At 40.9% G+C, this 13,011-nt stretch overlaps 1 pseudogene; it reads right to left on the reverse strand.

Moving 5' to 3' along the window:
• Window positions 1-11,188: 11,188 nt before the first annotated feature.
• LOC145715230 (18S ribosomal RNA) lies at window positions 11,189-12,151 on the reverse strand (annotated as a pseudogene).
• Between the last annotated feature and the right edge of the window lie 860 nt (window positions 12,152-13,011).

Genomic DNA, 13,011 nt, shown 5'->3' on the forward strand with positions numbered 1-13,011 from the left:
GATATGATTCCTACCCCCTCTCAGCCAATAAACAGTTGGAATAGGTTATTGGCAGTTACTAGGATTATTATGGTGATTAGAAATATGAGGAGATACTTGAAGAATCGGTTAATATAGGGGTCTGTGTGTATGTATCATATTGAGAACTCTATAATTGATCATGTAACGAAAAGTGCTACAGGGATGAAGATGATTGAGAAATAGTCTAGTTTAAAACTTAGTGACAATTTAAGGGTTTGGATTGATAATCAGTGTCAGTTTGAGATAATTGTTTCCTGTCCGGAAGAAATAAATACTATAGCCGGAATTATGCTGATGGTAAAGGCATAAGAGATTGTAGTTTTTACATAGTGAGGGTACAGGTTGTTTTTGTATAGTTGAGTGTTGGATGTAATGATGGGTAGGAGTAGAATGAATATTGCAGTGAGTATAAAAGAGGTAAATAGGTTTATTACTTTTATTTGGAGTTGCACCAATTTTTTGGCTCCTAAGGCCAATGGATTACTTCTATCCTATAAAAGTTGAAAAAGCCACGCTTTTATACGTGGGGGCATGAATTAGCAGTTCTCGCATACTTTTTCGGTAAATAGGAAGATTTGCACTTCTATTGTTAGATCCACAATCTAATGTTTTTGTTAAACTATATTTACAATAAATAGGACCCAGTACGATTTTGGGGTTGAGGGATAAGAGGAGGAGTGGGAGCAAGTGAAGGGCTATTAGGGCGTTTTCTCGTGTAAATGATGGGTTAATGTTTTTAATATGATGTGGGTACTTACCTCGTTGGGTTGTGATAAGTATATAGAGGGTATATAAGGCTGTGATGATAATATTTGTGCCTATGAGAGTGATAGTTAAGTTAGATCATGAGAAGGAGGCTACTACTACAAATAGTTCCCCAATTAGGTTGATGGTAGGAGGCAGAGCTAGGTTCGCGAGACTGGCTAGTAGTCATCAGGCAGCTATTAGAGGAAGGATGGTTTGTAGGCCTCGTGCTAGGATTATTGTTCGGCTGTGGACTCGTTCGTAGTTTGAGTTTGCAAGGCAAAATAATATTGAGGAAGTTAGTCCGTGGGCGATTATAAGGGCTGTAGCTCCTGTGTAACTTCAGGGTGTTTGGATTAGCACAGCTACAATTACTAGGGCTATGTGGCTTACTGATGAGTATGCGATTAAGGACTTTAGGTCTGTCTGGCGTAGACAGATAGAACTTGTTATAACTATTCCTCATAGGGACAACATTATGAAGGGGTATGCTATTTGGTTTGTTGTGGGGTTAAGTAGAATTGTAATACGCATCATTCCATATCCCCCTAGTTTTAATAGTACGGCAGCAAGTACCATTGAGCCGGCAATGGGGGCTTCAACATGTGCTTTTGGCAGTCACAGGTGGAGTCCGTATAGGGGTATTTTTACTATGAATGCTATTATGCATGCTAGTCAGAGAAGGATATTAGATCAGGTGGCTGAGATCGGTTTGGCTCAGTACTGAATGATTAGGAAATTTAAAGTCCCTGTTGTGTTTTGAATATATAGTAGTGCGACCAGGAGGGGCAGTGAGCCCAGCAGGGTGTAGAATAAAAAATATAGGCCGGCGTTTAGTCGCTCCGTCTGGTTACCCCACCGAGTAATAATGATAAGGGTGGGGATTAGTGTGGCTTCAAATAGAATGTAAAATATAATTAGTTCTGTAGCGGTAAATGTTATGATTAAAAGAAGTTGCAAAACGATAAGTGTTGTGATATATAGTTTTTTTCGGGCCAAGGTCTCTTTTGACAGGTGTGATTGACTAGCCATAAGCATTAGTGGCAGGAGTCATGTTGTTAGTACTAGTAGAGGTGCGGAGAGTGAGTCTGAGAAGAATAGTAATGAGAGGTTTAGGCTGTTATCGCCTAGTTGGTTTAAATAGGAGAGGCTAATAAGGCTGATCAGGAGACTGTAGGTAGTCGAGTTAATTCAGATTATATTGGGCTTTGATAGTCATGTTATTGGTATGAGTATAATAGTGGGGATAATAATTTTTAGCATTGTAGGAGATTTAGGTTTTGTACATAGTCGGTACCATATGTATTTGAGACCATTACTAGTAGGGATAAGCCCAGTGCCGCCTCGCAGGCTGCAAATACTAGCAGGATAATAGGAGTCATGCTAGCTAGTGTAAAATGATTATTTAGAATTGCCATGGTTATCATAACAAATAGGGATAATATTATGCCTTCTAGGCATAGGAGGGAGGATATTAAGTGGGACCGATACATTAATAGTCCCATAAGTGATATGATGAAGGCCAGGAATATATTAACATAGACTATGGACATTTGATAATTATAGGGTGAGCTACAATCTAATGAGTCGAAATCATTTGTTTTAGTTTAAACTAATTATCATATTCAGTTCACTCTAGTCCTTTTTGGGTTCATTCGTAGGCCAGGCTTGCGGCTAATAGAGAGATTAGTAGGAGAGCTATGATAAGTATGGTTGATAGTTTATTTGTTTGTGAGGCTCAAGGAAGGGGAAGTAGTAGTGCAATTTCTAGGTCAAATAGCAAGAATGTAATGGCTACTAAGAAAAATTTCATAGAAAAGGGCAGGCGGGCGGATCCTATGGGGTCAAATCCACATTCGTAGGGACTTGCTTTTTCTGCATAGGTATTTAGTTGGGGTAGTCAGAATGCAATAAATACGAGTAGCATGGATAGAAGTGTATTAGTGAGCAGGGCGAGTATTACGTTTATTATTCCCCTTCGGACTATACCGAAACTGGTTGATTGGAAGTCAACTGTACTTGTTAATACTAAGGGAATAGGATCCTCATCAATAAATAGAAACGTATAGGAACAGTCAAACCACGTCTACGAAGTGCCAATATCAGGCAGCGGCTTCAAATCCAAAGTGGTGGCTCGATGTGAAGTGATATTTTAGTTGGCGCAAGAAGCATACAATTAGGAAAGTAGAGCCGATAATTACGTGTAATCCGTGGAATCCTGTAGCTATGAAGAAGGTGGATCCGTAGACTCCATCTGAGATTGTAAACGGTGTTTCGTAATATTCGGAGGCTTGGAGGAGAGTGAAGTAGACTCCCAGGGAGATTGTAATAAATAGTGCCTGGAGTATGTGTTTTCGACTCCCTTCCATTAAACTATGGTGAGCTCAAGTGATTGACACTCCGGAAGCTAAAAGTACGGAGGTGTTGAGTAGTGGAACTTCTAGGGGGTTTAGGGGAATAATACCTGTTGGTGGCCAGCATCCTCCTAATTCGGGAGTTGGGGCCAGACTCGAGTGATAGAAGGCCCAGAAAAAGCCTGCGAAGAAGAATACTTCCGAGATGATAAAAAGAATTATTCCGTAGCGGAGACCCTTTTGAACGATGGGTGTGTGGTGACCTTGAAATGTGCTTTCCCGGATAATATCACGTCACCATTGATATATAGTCAGCAGATTGGTGGTTATTCCTAGAGTTAGTAGCAGTGTTGAGTTATAGTGGAATCATATAGCCAGGCCTGAAGTTATCAGTAGGGCCGAAAGGGCTCCCGTAAGTGGCCATGGACTGGGGTTAACTATGTGATATGCGTGGGTTTGATGGGTCATTAAGTGTTGTCATGTAAATACAGGCTTACAAGTAGGGTAAAGACATAAGCTTGGATTAGGGCTACAGCGAATTCAAGGACTGTCAGTAGGATAAGGATAATAAAGGTAATTAGAGCAATAGAGGTACTAATGTTTATTAGGGCCAGAGCAGCTCCTCCGATTAAGTGCATTAATAAGTGGCCCGCAGTAATGTTGGCTGTAAGTCGTACGGCCAGAGCCACGGGTTGGATGAAAAGGCTAATAGTTTCAATAACTACAAGCATGGGGATCAGGGGGATCGGTGTCCCTTGTGGTAGAAAGTGGGCTAGGGATGCTTTAGTTTTGTGGCGAAACCCAGTAATTACGGTGCCGGCTCATAGGGGAATAGCTATTCCTAAGTTTATTGATAATTGGGTAGTTGGGGTAAATGAGTGGGGCAGTAGGCCCAACAGGTTTGTTGATCCAATGAATAGAATGAGAGATATGAGTATTAGAGCCCAAGTTTGCCCTTTGTGGTTGTGAATGGCTAGTATTTGTTTTGATGTTAATTGTACTAATCACTGTTGGAGTGAGATTAGACGATTGTTAATTAGTCGACTGGGCGAGGGGAATAGAATACTGGGGAATATAATAATTAGTATGACAATGGGCAGTCCTATTATTGTTGGGGTAGTGAAAGAGGTGAATAGATTTTCGTTCATTTTTTTTCTCAAGGATTAAGTTGTTTTAGTGCAGCTATAGATTTGGGCTCTGGGCTTGATGGATACAGGTGTTTTGAGATTTTTAGTTGAAATATAATAAATAGTGTTATAATTATTGAAACAATAGTAATAAATCAGGTTGATGTATCTAACTGTGGCATGTCATTAAGGGGAGATTTAAACTCCCAGTTTTTAACTTAAAAGGTTAACGCTAGTTTAGCTTCTTAATGAATTTACAGTACAGACGCGGATCATTTTTCAAAGTACGATAGTGGGACTAATTCAAGGACAATGGGTATAAAACTATGGTTTGAGCCACAGATTTCTGAGCATTGACCATAATATAGTCCAGGTCGTGTGCCCATTAGGGTTGTTTGGTTTAGTCGGCCTGGAATGGCGTCAGTTTTTAGGCCCAGGGATGGGACGGCTCATGAGTGTAATACGTCTTCTGATGAGATTAACATGCGAATGGTCATCTCTATTGGCAGCACTGCTCGGTTATCAACTTCTAATAGTCGTAGTTCTCCGGGTTTTAGCTCTTGAGTGGGGATCATGTAGGAGTCAAAGCTTAGGTCTTCATAGTCAGTGTATTCATAGCTTCAATATCATTGATGTCCTATGGTCTTTACAGTAAGAGAGGGGTCATTAATCTCATCTATTATATAGAGAATTCGCAGGGAGGGCAGGGCAATGAGAATTAAGATAATAGCCGGTAGGATAGTTCAGACGGTTTCTACTTCTTGGGCATCTATTGTGCTTGTGTGCGTGAGTTTGGTTGTCAGTATTAGTGAGATGATATATAGAACTAGGGAGCTGATTAGGAATACAATTATTAGTGTGTGATCATGGAAGTGTAAGAGTTCTTCTATAATGGGAGATGTAGCGTCTTGGAGACCTAGTTGAAAGGGGTATGCCATGGAAGTACATAGGGCTTAAACCTATAATTTAACCTTGACAAAGTTATGTAATTGTTTTACTAATACTTCTTGATTGAGAAAGACATAGTGGTTATGGTATTGGCTTGAAACCAGTCTGAGGGGGTTCGATTCCTTCCTTTCTTATTTTAGCAGCACATAGGTTGGCTCTTCAAATGTGTGATACGGAGGAGGGCATCCATGTAGCCATTCAAGGTTAGTTGTGGTTAGTTCCACTGTAGCCACTTCTCGCTTTGATGCAAAAGCTTCTCACACTATAAAAACTATTAGTATTACTGCTGTTAGTGAAATAAAAGAGCCTATTGATGAGACTGTGTTTCAAGTTGTGTATGCGTCTGGATAGTCAGAATAACGTCGGGGCATTCCGGACAGGCCTAGAAAATGCTGAGGGAAAAACGTTATATTGACGCCTACAAACATAATCGTAAAATGAATTTTTGCCCAAGTGTCATCAAGAGTGTATCCTGAGAATAGGGGGAATCAATGAACGAAACCCCCTATGATAGCAAATACTGCTCCTATTGACAATACGTAGTGGAAGTGGGCTACTACGTAGTATGTGTCGTGAAGGACAATATCTAATGAGGAATTTGCCAGTACAATTCCTGTTAAGCCCCCTACGGTAAATAGGAAAATGAATCCCAGGGCTCATAGCATGGCGGGGGACCATTTGATATTACCCCCATGAAGAGTAGCCAGTCAGCTAAATACTTTTACCCCAGTGGGAATAGCAATAATTATAGTAGCTGATGTAAAGTATGCTCGTGTGTCCACGTCTATCCCTACAGTGAACATGTGATGGGCTCATACAATAAAGCCCAGAAAGCCAATTGATATTATAGCTCAAACCATTCCCATATAGCCAAAAGGTTCCTTTTTACCTGAGTAATAGGTGACAATATGTGAAATTATTCCAAACCCGGGTAAAATTAAAATGTAGACTTCTGGGTGACCGAAAAATCAGAATAGGTGTTGATATAAGATAGGATCCCCTCCTCCGGCGGGGTCAAAAAATGTGGTGTTTAGATTTCGATCTGTCAGTAGTATAGTGATGCCTGCTGCTAAAACTGGCAGTGATAGAAGTAGTAATACAGCAGTGATTAAAACCGATCAGACAAACAGGGGTGTTTGATATTGGGATATAGCAGGGGGTTTTATATTGATAATAGTAGTAATAAAATTAATAGCACCTAAGATTGAGGAGACACCTGCCAGGTGCAGTGAAAAAATAGTTAGATCTACGGATGCTCCTGCATGAGCTAGGTTACCGGCTAGAGGTGGGTATACTGTCCACCCAGTCCCTGCTCCAGCCTCTACCATAGATGATGCGAGCAAAAGTAGGAAAGATGGAGGGAGGAGTCAGAAGCTCATATTATTCATTCGAGGGAATGCTATGTCGGGAGCCCCAATCATTAATGGGACTAATCAGTTTCCGAATCCTCCAATCATGATAGGCATCACTATGAAGAAGATTATTACAAAAGCATGGGCGGTGACGACTACATTATAAATCTGGTCGTCCCCTAATAGTGTGCCAGGTTGACCTAGCTCAGCTCGGATTAAGAGACTGAGAGCAGTCCCCACCATACCAGCCCAGGCGCCAAATAGAAGGTAGAGAGTTCCAATATCTTTGTGATTGGTTGAAAATAGTCAGCGGTTTATGAACATAGGTAAAATGGCTGAGTAAGCATTAGACTGTAAATCTAAAGACAGAGGTTCAGTCCTCTTTTTACCAAGTCCTGCAGTGAGTGTCATATTGAATTGCAAATTCAAAGAAGCAGCTTGAGGCTGCCGGGGCTTCTCCCGCCTTTTTTTTCCAGACGGCGGGAGAAGTAGATTGAAGCCAGTTGATTAGGGTATTTAGCTGTTAACTAAAATTTCGTGGGGTTGGGGCCCACCAATCTAGTAAGGGCTTAGCTTAATTAAAGTGTTTGATTTGCAATCAATTGATGTGAGATAGACTCTTGCAGTCCTTAAGGGTTAGTTGGTATGCAGAAGTTAAGTCTGCTAGGGCTTACTTAGAGCTTTGAAGGCTCTTGGTCTAATTTAACCTAAACTTCTAATCTAGGATGGATAGTATTGGTGCGAGTGGTAGCAGTATGGTAGATATTACAATTAAGGGGGGTAAGAAGATTATTTTTTTTGTGCATTCGAATCGTCATTTTATCTTTATGCAGTTGTTTGAGGGAAATATAGTTAGTGTAGTAGCATATGTTAGTCGTATATAGAAGTACAGGTTAAGTAGGGCGGTTATAGCCAGCAGTGTGGGTATTATAATTATTTCGTTTTTAGTTAGTTCTTGAATGATTATCCATTTTGGGATGAAGCCGGAGAGTGGAGGGAGGCCGCCTAGAGATATTATTAGTACTAGGATAAATGAAGTGATTAGAGGTGCTTTATTTCATGTCTGTGATAGGGATGATGTTGTTGTGGTGGAGTTATATATGAATAGTATGAAGGTGGTTAGTGTTATAATAATGTAGATGGTCAGGTTTAAAATTATTATTGTGGGGCTATATATTATGATGGCTGCTATCCAGCCTATGTGGGCAATTGAGGAGTATGCTATGATTTTTCGTAGCTGGGTTTGGTTAAGTCCTCCTCAGCCTCCGACTATAACTGATATAATGGCTATTGTTAAGAGTAGGTTGGGGTTAATGGTGGGTGAGATTTGGTATAGGATTGATAGTGGGGCGATTTTTTGTCATGTGAGTAGGACTAAGCCTGAGGATATGGAGATTCCCTGTGTGACTTCGGGCACTCAGAAGTGGAATGGGGCTAGTCCTAGTTTTATTGCTAGGGCGGTTGTTATTACAGTAGATGCTATGGGGTTGAGATCTTTTGATACAGTTCATTGTCCTGAGTGCAGTAGGTTGATGATGATTCCTATTATTAGGAGTATTGAAGCGGTTGCTTGTGTTAGGAAGTATTTTGTGGCTGCTTCTGTGGTTCGTGGGTTATATTTTTTTATGAGGATGGGAATGATGGCCAATAGGTTTATTTCGAAGCCGATTCAGACCATAAGTCAATGGGATGCTGTTATTACGATTATAGTTCCTGAGATAACGGTTGATATAATGATAATAAGAATAGGGGGTTTGATTAGTATGGGAAGGGTATAAACCAACATTTTCGGGGTATGGGCCCGATAGCTTATTTAGCTGACCTTACTTTAGAATGTGGTGTAGTACTGGTAGCACGAAGATTTTTGGATTCTTAGGATTAGGTTCGATTCCTATAATTCTAGAAATAAGAGGATTTGGACCTCTATGTTTTACTCTATCAAAGTAACTCTTTTGTCAGACATATTTCTTATGTTTGAGGCGGAATGCTTGCTGTGATGATGGGCAGGGAGACGTGTCATATGCATAAGGCTAGGGTAAGGGGTAGAAAGCTTTTTCATAGGAGGTGTATTAATTGGTCGTATCGGAATCGTGGGTAAGATGCTCGGATTCATAGGAAGGTGGTTGTTAGAATCAGGGTTTTTATAGTGAAGTTGGTGGTATATAGTTCTGGTATATAGGGGCTGTGAAATGCTCCGAAGAATAGGATTGTTGTGAGGATATTTATTATGATGATGTTGGCGTATTCTGCTAGAAAAAACAGGGCAAAGGGACCTGCTGCGTATTCTACGTTAAATCCGGAAACGAGTTCTGATTCCCCCTCTGTGAGGTCAAACGGGGCTCGGTTGGTTTCTGCTAGTGTAGAAATGAATCATATTATGGCCAGGGGTCATGCAGGGATAACAAGTCAGATAAATTCTTGAGTGGTAATTAGTGTGGCTAATGTGAAGGATCCGTTTATTAGTAGTACTGATAAGAGGATGATGGCTAGTGTGACTTCATATGAGATTGTTTGGGCTACAGCTCGTAGGGCTCCAATTAGGGCGTATTTTGAGTTTGAGGCCCATCCGGATCATAGAATGGAGTAGACGGCCAGGCTGGATATGGCTAGTATAAATAGTACTCCTAGGTTTATGTTAATGAGTGGGTATGGTATGGGCAGCGGGATTCATATAGTTAGGGCTAGTGTAAGGGCTAGGATGGGTGCTATAATGAATATGAATGTGGAAGATGTGAGGGGTCGGAGGGGCTCTTTAGTGAAGAGTTTCATGGCGTCTGCAATGGGTTGGAGTAGGCCGTATGGTCCTACGACGTTTGGTCCTTTGCGGAGTTGTATGTAACCCAGTACTTTACGTTCAACTAGGGTTAGGAAGGCTACGGCGAGGAGAATAGGGATAGTTAGTGAGAGGATGTTGACTATGAACATGTTGTTAGGGAGAGGAGTTGAACCTCTGATGATAAAAGCTTAAGTTTTATGCAATTGCCGGGCTCTGCCACCCTAACAAACCCGAGCTCTACGGGTGATATGTTTGGATAAACTGTCTAGATTGAGATTATATCATCTATTTGGTTAAAGGCGCTTTAGCAAAGTGGGCCCTATTTCTCTTGTCCTTTCGTACTGGGAGAAATTATTTAATAGATAGAAACCGACCTGGATTACTCCGGTCTGAACTCAGATCACGTAGGACTTTAATCGTTGAACAAACGAACCTTTGATAGCTGCTGCACCATCGGGATGTCCTGATCCAACATCGAGGTCGTAAACCCTATTGTCGATATGGACTCTAAAATAGGATTGCGCTGTTATCCCTAGGGTAACTTGTTCCGTTGATCAAGTTTTTGGATCAATAAGTGATGTAGTACTTTCGACTAGTTAGTCTAGATTTAAATCACTCGGAGGTTGTTTTATTCTCCGAGGTCACCCCAACCTAAATTGTCGGCCCATGGTAGAGGTATGTTATCCCTGTCGGTTGATTATCAAGATCTCTTTGGGTCGGTTAATTAAAGCTCCATAGGGTCTTCTCGTCTTATTGTCATATTCCCGCCTCTTCACGGGAAGGTCAATTTCACGGATTGGAAGTAAGAGACAGTAAAGCCCTCGTGTGGCCATTCATACAAGTCCCTATTTAAGGAACAAATGATTATGCTACCTTTGCACGGTCAGGATACCGCGGCCGTTTAACTGATGTCACTGGGCAGGCAGTGCCTCTAATACTGGAAATGCTAGAGGTGATGTTTTTGGTAAACAGGCGGGGCTTGTGTTTGCCGAGTTCCTTTTACTTCTTTTAATCTTTCCTTGAGTTGCATGCCTGTGTTGGGTTAACAATTAGCTTGATATGTTTGCTTGTAGTTAGGTTGTATTTATCTTGTTGTTAACTATCAGTGGTTATCCGTTCTGATATAAGCTTATGCACGGGAGAAATATTTCTTGTTACTCATATTAGCATTATTGCTTCTATTATTAAATAGATTAGCCCAGTTTTAAATTAGGAGTTGGTTGCGTTTTTTGACATTGAGATGTTCTGATTGTTGAGCTTGAACGCTTTCTTAATTGGTGGCTGCTTTTAGGCCAACTATGGTTTGTGTTTATGCTTACTCTCTAATTAAGGCTGTATCCTAATTCTAAAAAGCTGTACCTTTTTAGACTATATTTTAAACTTACATTGGAATTTCAGGGTTTTGAGGTAAGTTTAAAGTTGAACTAAGATTCTGTTCTGGGCAACCAGCTATCACCAGGCTCGTTAGGCTTTTCACCTCTACCCACAAATCTTCTCACTATTTTGCGACATAGATGAGTTCATCCTGTAATAGATTGTTCATGGGTAGCTCGTCTGGTTTCGGGGGGCCTAGCTGAAGTTCTCTTTGTTAGGTTATTCTAGCTAATTCATTATGCAAAAGGTACAAGGGGTAATCTTTGCTGTATAGTGCTTTTAGTTTTTTCTTTCATCTTTCCCTTGCGGTACTTTCTCTATAGCGCCAAGTTAAATTTCTATCTCCTATACTTTTATGGGGCAACTAAATGTTTTATTTTACTTTCTGATGTTAATTGCGTTTGTAGATGATTGGGCTAGCTTTGGCTCAAGATGGTCAGTTTAATATGAAATCTTCTGGGTGTAAGCCAGATGCTTTGTTTAAGCTACATCTTGTCATCCAAGCACACTTTCCAGTATGCTTACCTTGTTACGACTTGTCTCCTCTTGTGGATGTAATGGTTTGAATAGGTTTCTTCAGGGTTTGACCACTTGAGGAGGGTGACGGGCGGTGTGTGCGTGCTTCATGGCCCAATTCAATTGAGCTCTCTATTCTCAAATTTACTACTAAATCCTCCTTGAATTCTTAATTTCATAAGGATTTTCGTGGATGTTCTAGTTGTAGAAAATGTAGCCCATTGCTTCCCATCTCATGGGCTACACCTTGACCTAACTTTTTTGTGTCAAGATACTTGTGCTTACTTTTCTTCCTTTTTAGGGTTTGCTGAAGATGGCGGTATATAGGCTGAATTAGCAAGAGATGGTGAGGTTTATCGGGGTTTATCGATTATAGAACAGGCTCCTCTAGAGGGATATAAAGCACCGCCAAGTCCTTTGAGTTTTAAGCTGTTGCTAGTAGTTCTCTGGCGGATAGTTTTGTTTGAGCTAACTATCTAGGTTTAGGGCTAAGCATAGTGGGGTATCTAATCCCAGTTTGGATCTTAGCTATCGTGTGGTCGGAAATATTAAAGTTACTTTCGTGCTGTATTTTTATGTTAACTGCAGCTTTTTACAGCCTAGTTAAGGTTTAACTTTAGTATGCTTCTCTTCTGTAACACGCTTTACGCCGTAGGTCCATTGGTTTGGGTTAATCGTATGACCGCGGTGGCTGGCACGAAATTTACCAACCCTAATTTAATATAACTTAGTCGAACTTTCATTCATAGCTTAATTTTTATCACTGCTGTATCCCGTGGGGGTGTGGCTGAGCAAGGTGTTATGAGCTACAATGGTTGTGTGCTTGATACCAGCTCCTTTGAATCACTGGGTGACTTAGAGGGCATTTTCACCGGGATGCGGAGGCTTGCATGTGTAATTTTATTAATAACTAATGGAAAGGCTAGGACCAAACCTCTATGTTTATGGAGTCTGGCGACTCATCCAGGCATTTTCAGTGCCTTGCTTTGTGTTTTAAGCTACATGAACCAAGATATAGGATTGTTGGGTGTGTAAATATTGTTCAATAGGGACGAGTTAGAGATCGGGTTGGCGTATCTATAGATACTGCGAACAAAGTTATGATTTAGTATTAATAATTGGTAATAATGGGGTTGGTAAAGTTGTAAACGTTAACTCTTAAGCTCTATGCTTAGATACGGTTTAGTCTTGTTTTTGGGGTTTGGCAAGACAGAAATAAACACGTATTGTAACAAATAGGGTTAACGGGGGGTAAGGGGGGTTTGTTTAAGCTAATTATTTACTAAAATCAAAAAAGTTTGCATGTGTATACGTGTATACGTGTATACGTGTATACGTGTATACGTGTGTACGTGTGTACGTGTGTACGTGTGTACGTGTGTACGTGTGTACGTGTGTACGTGTGTACGTGTGTACGTGTGTACGTGTGTACGTGTGTACGTGTGTACGTGTGTACGTGTGTACGTGTGTACGTGTGTACGTGTGTACGTGTGTACGTGTGTACGTGTACGCGTATACGTGTATACGTGTATACGTGTATACGTGTGTACGTGTACGTGTATACGTGTATACGTGTGTACGTGTACGTGTATACGTGTATACGTGTGTACGTGTACGTGTATACGTGTGTACGTGTGTACGTGTACGTGTATACGTGTGTACGTGTGTACGTGTACGCGTATACGTGGGTGCGCGCATGCCGTGTCCTGTGGAACAATAGGGATTTAAGTATATGTCCTGCGACCATTGACTGAATAACACCTTGCTTGTTGTACGTGTGGAACCCCCGCATAGAGAAT

The sequence above is a fragment of the Panthera onca genome, unplaced genomic scaffold, assembly GCF_046562875.1.
Source record: "Panthera onca isolate mPanOnc1 unplaced genomic scaffold, mPanOnc1 haplotype 2 h2.h2tg000223l_path, whole genome shotgun sequence".
In the NCBI taxonomy this organism is placed as follows: domain Eukaryota; kingdom Metazoa; phylum Chordata; class Mammalia; order Carnivora; family Felidae; genus Panthera; species Panthera onca.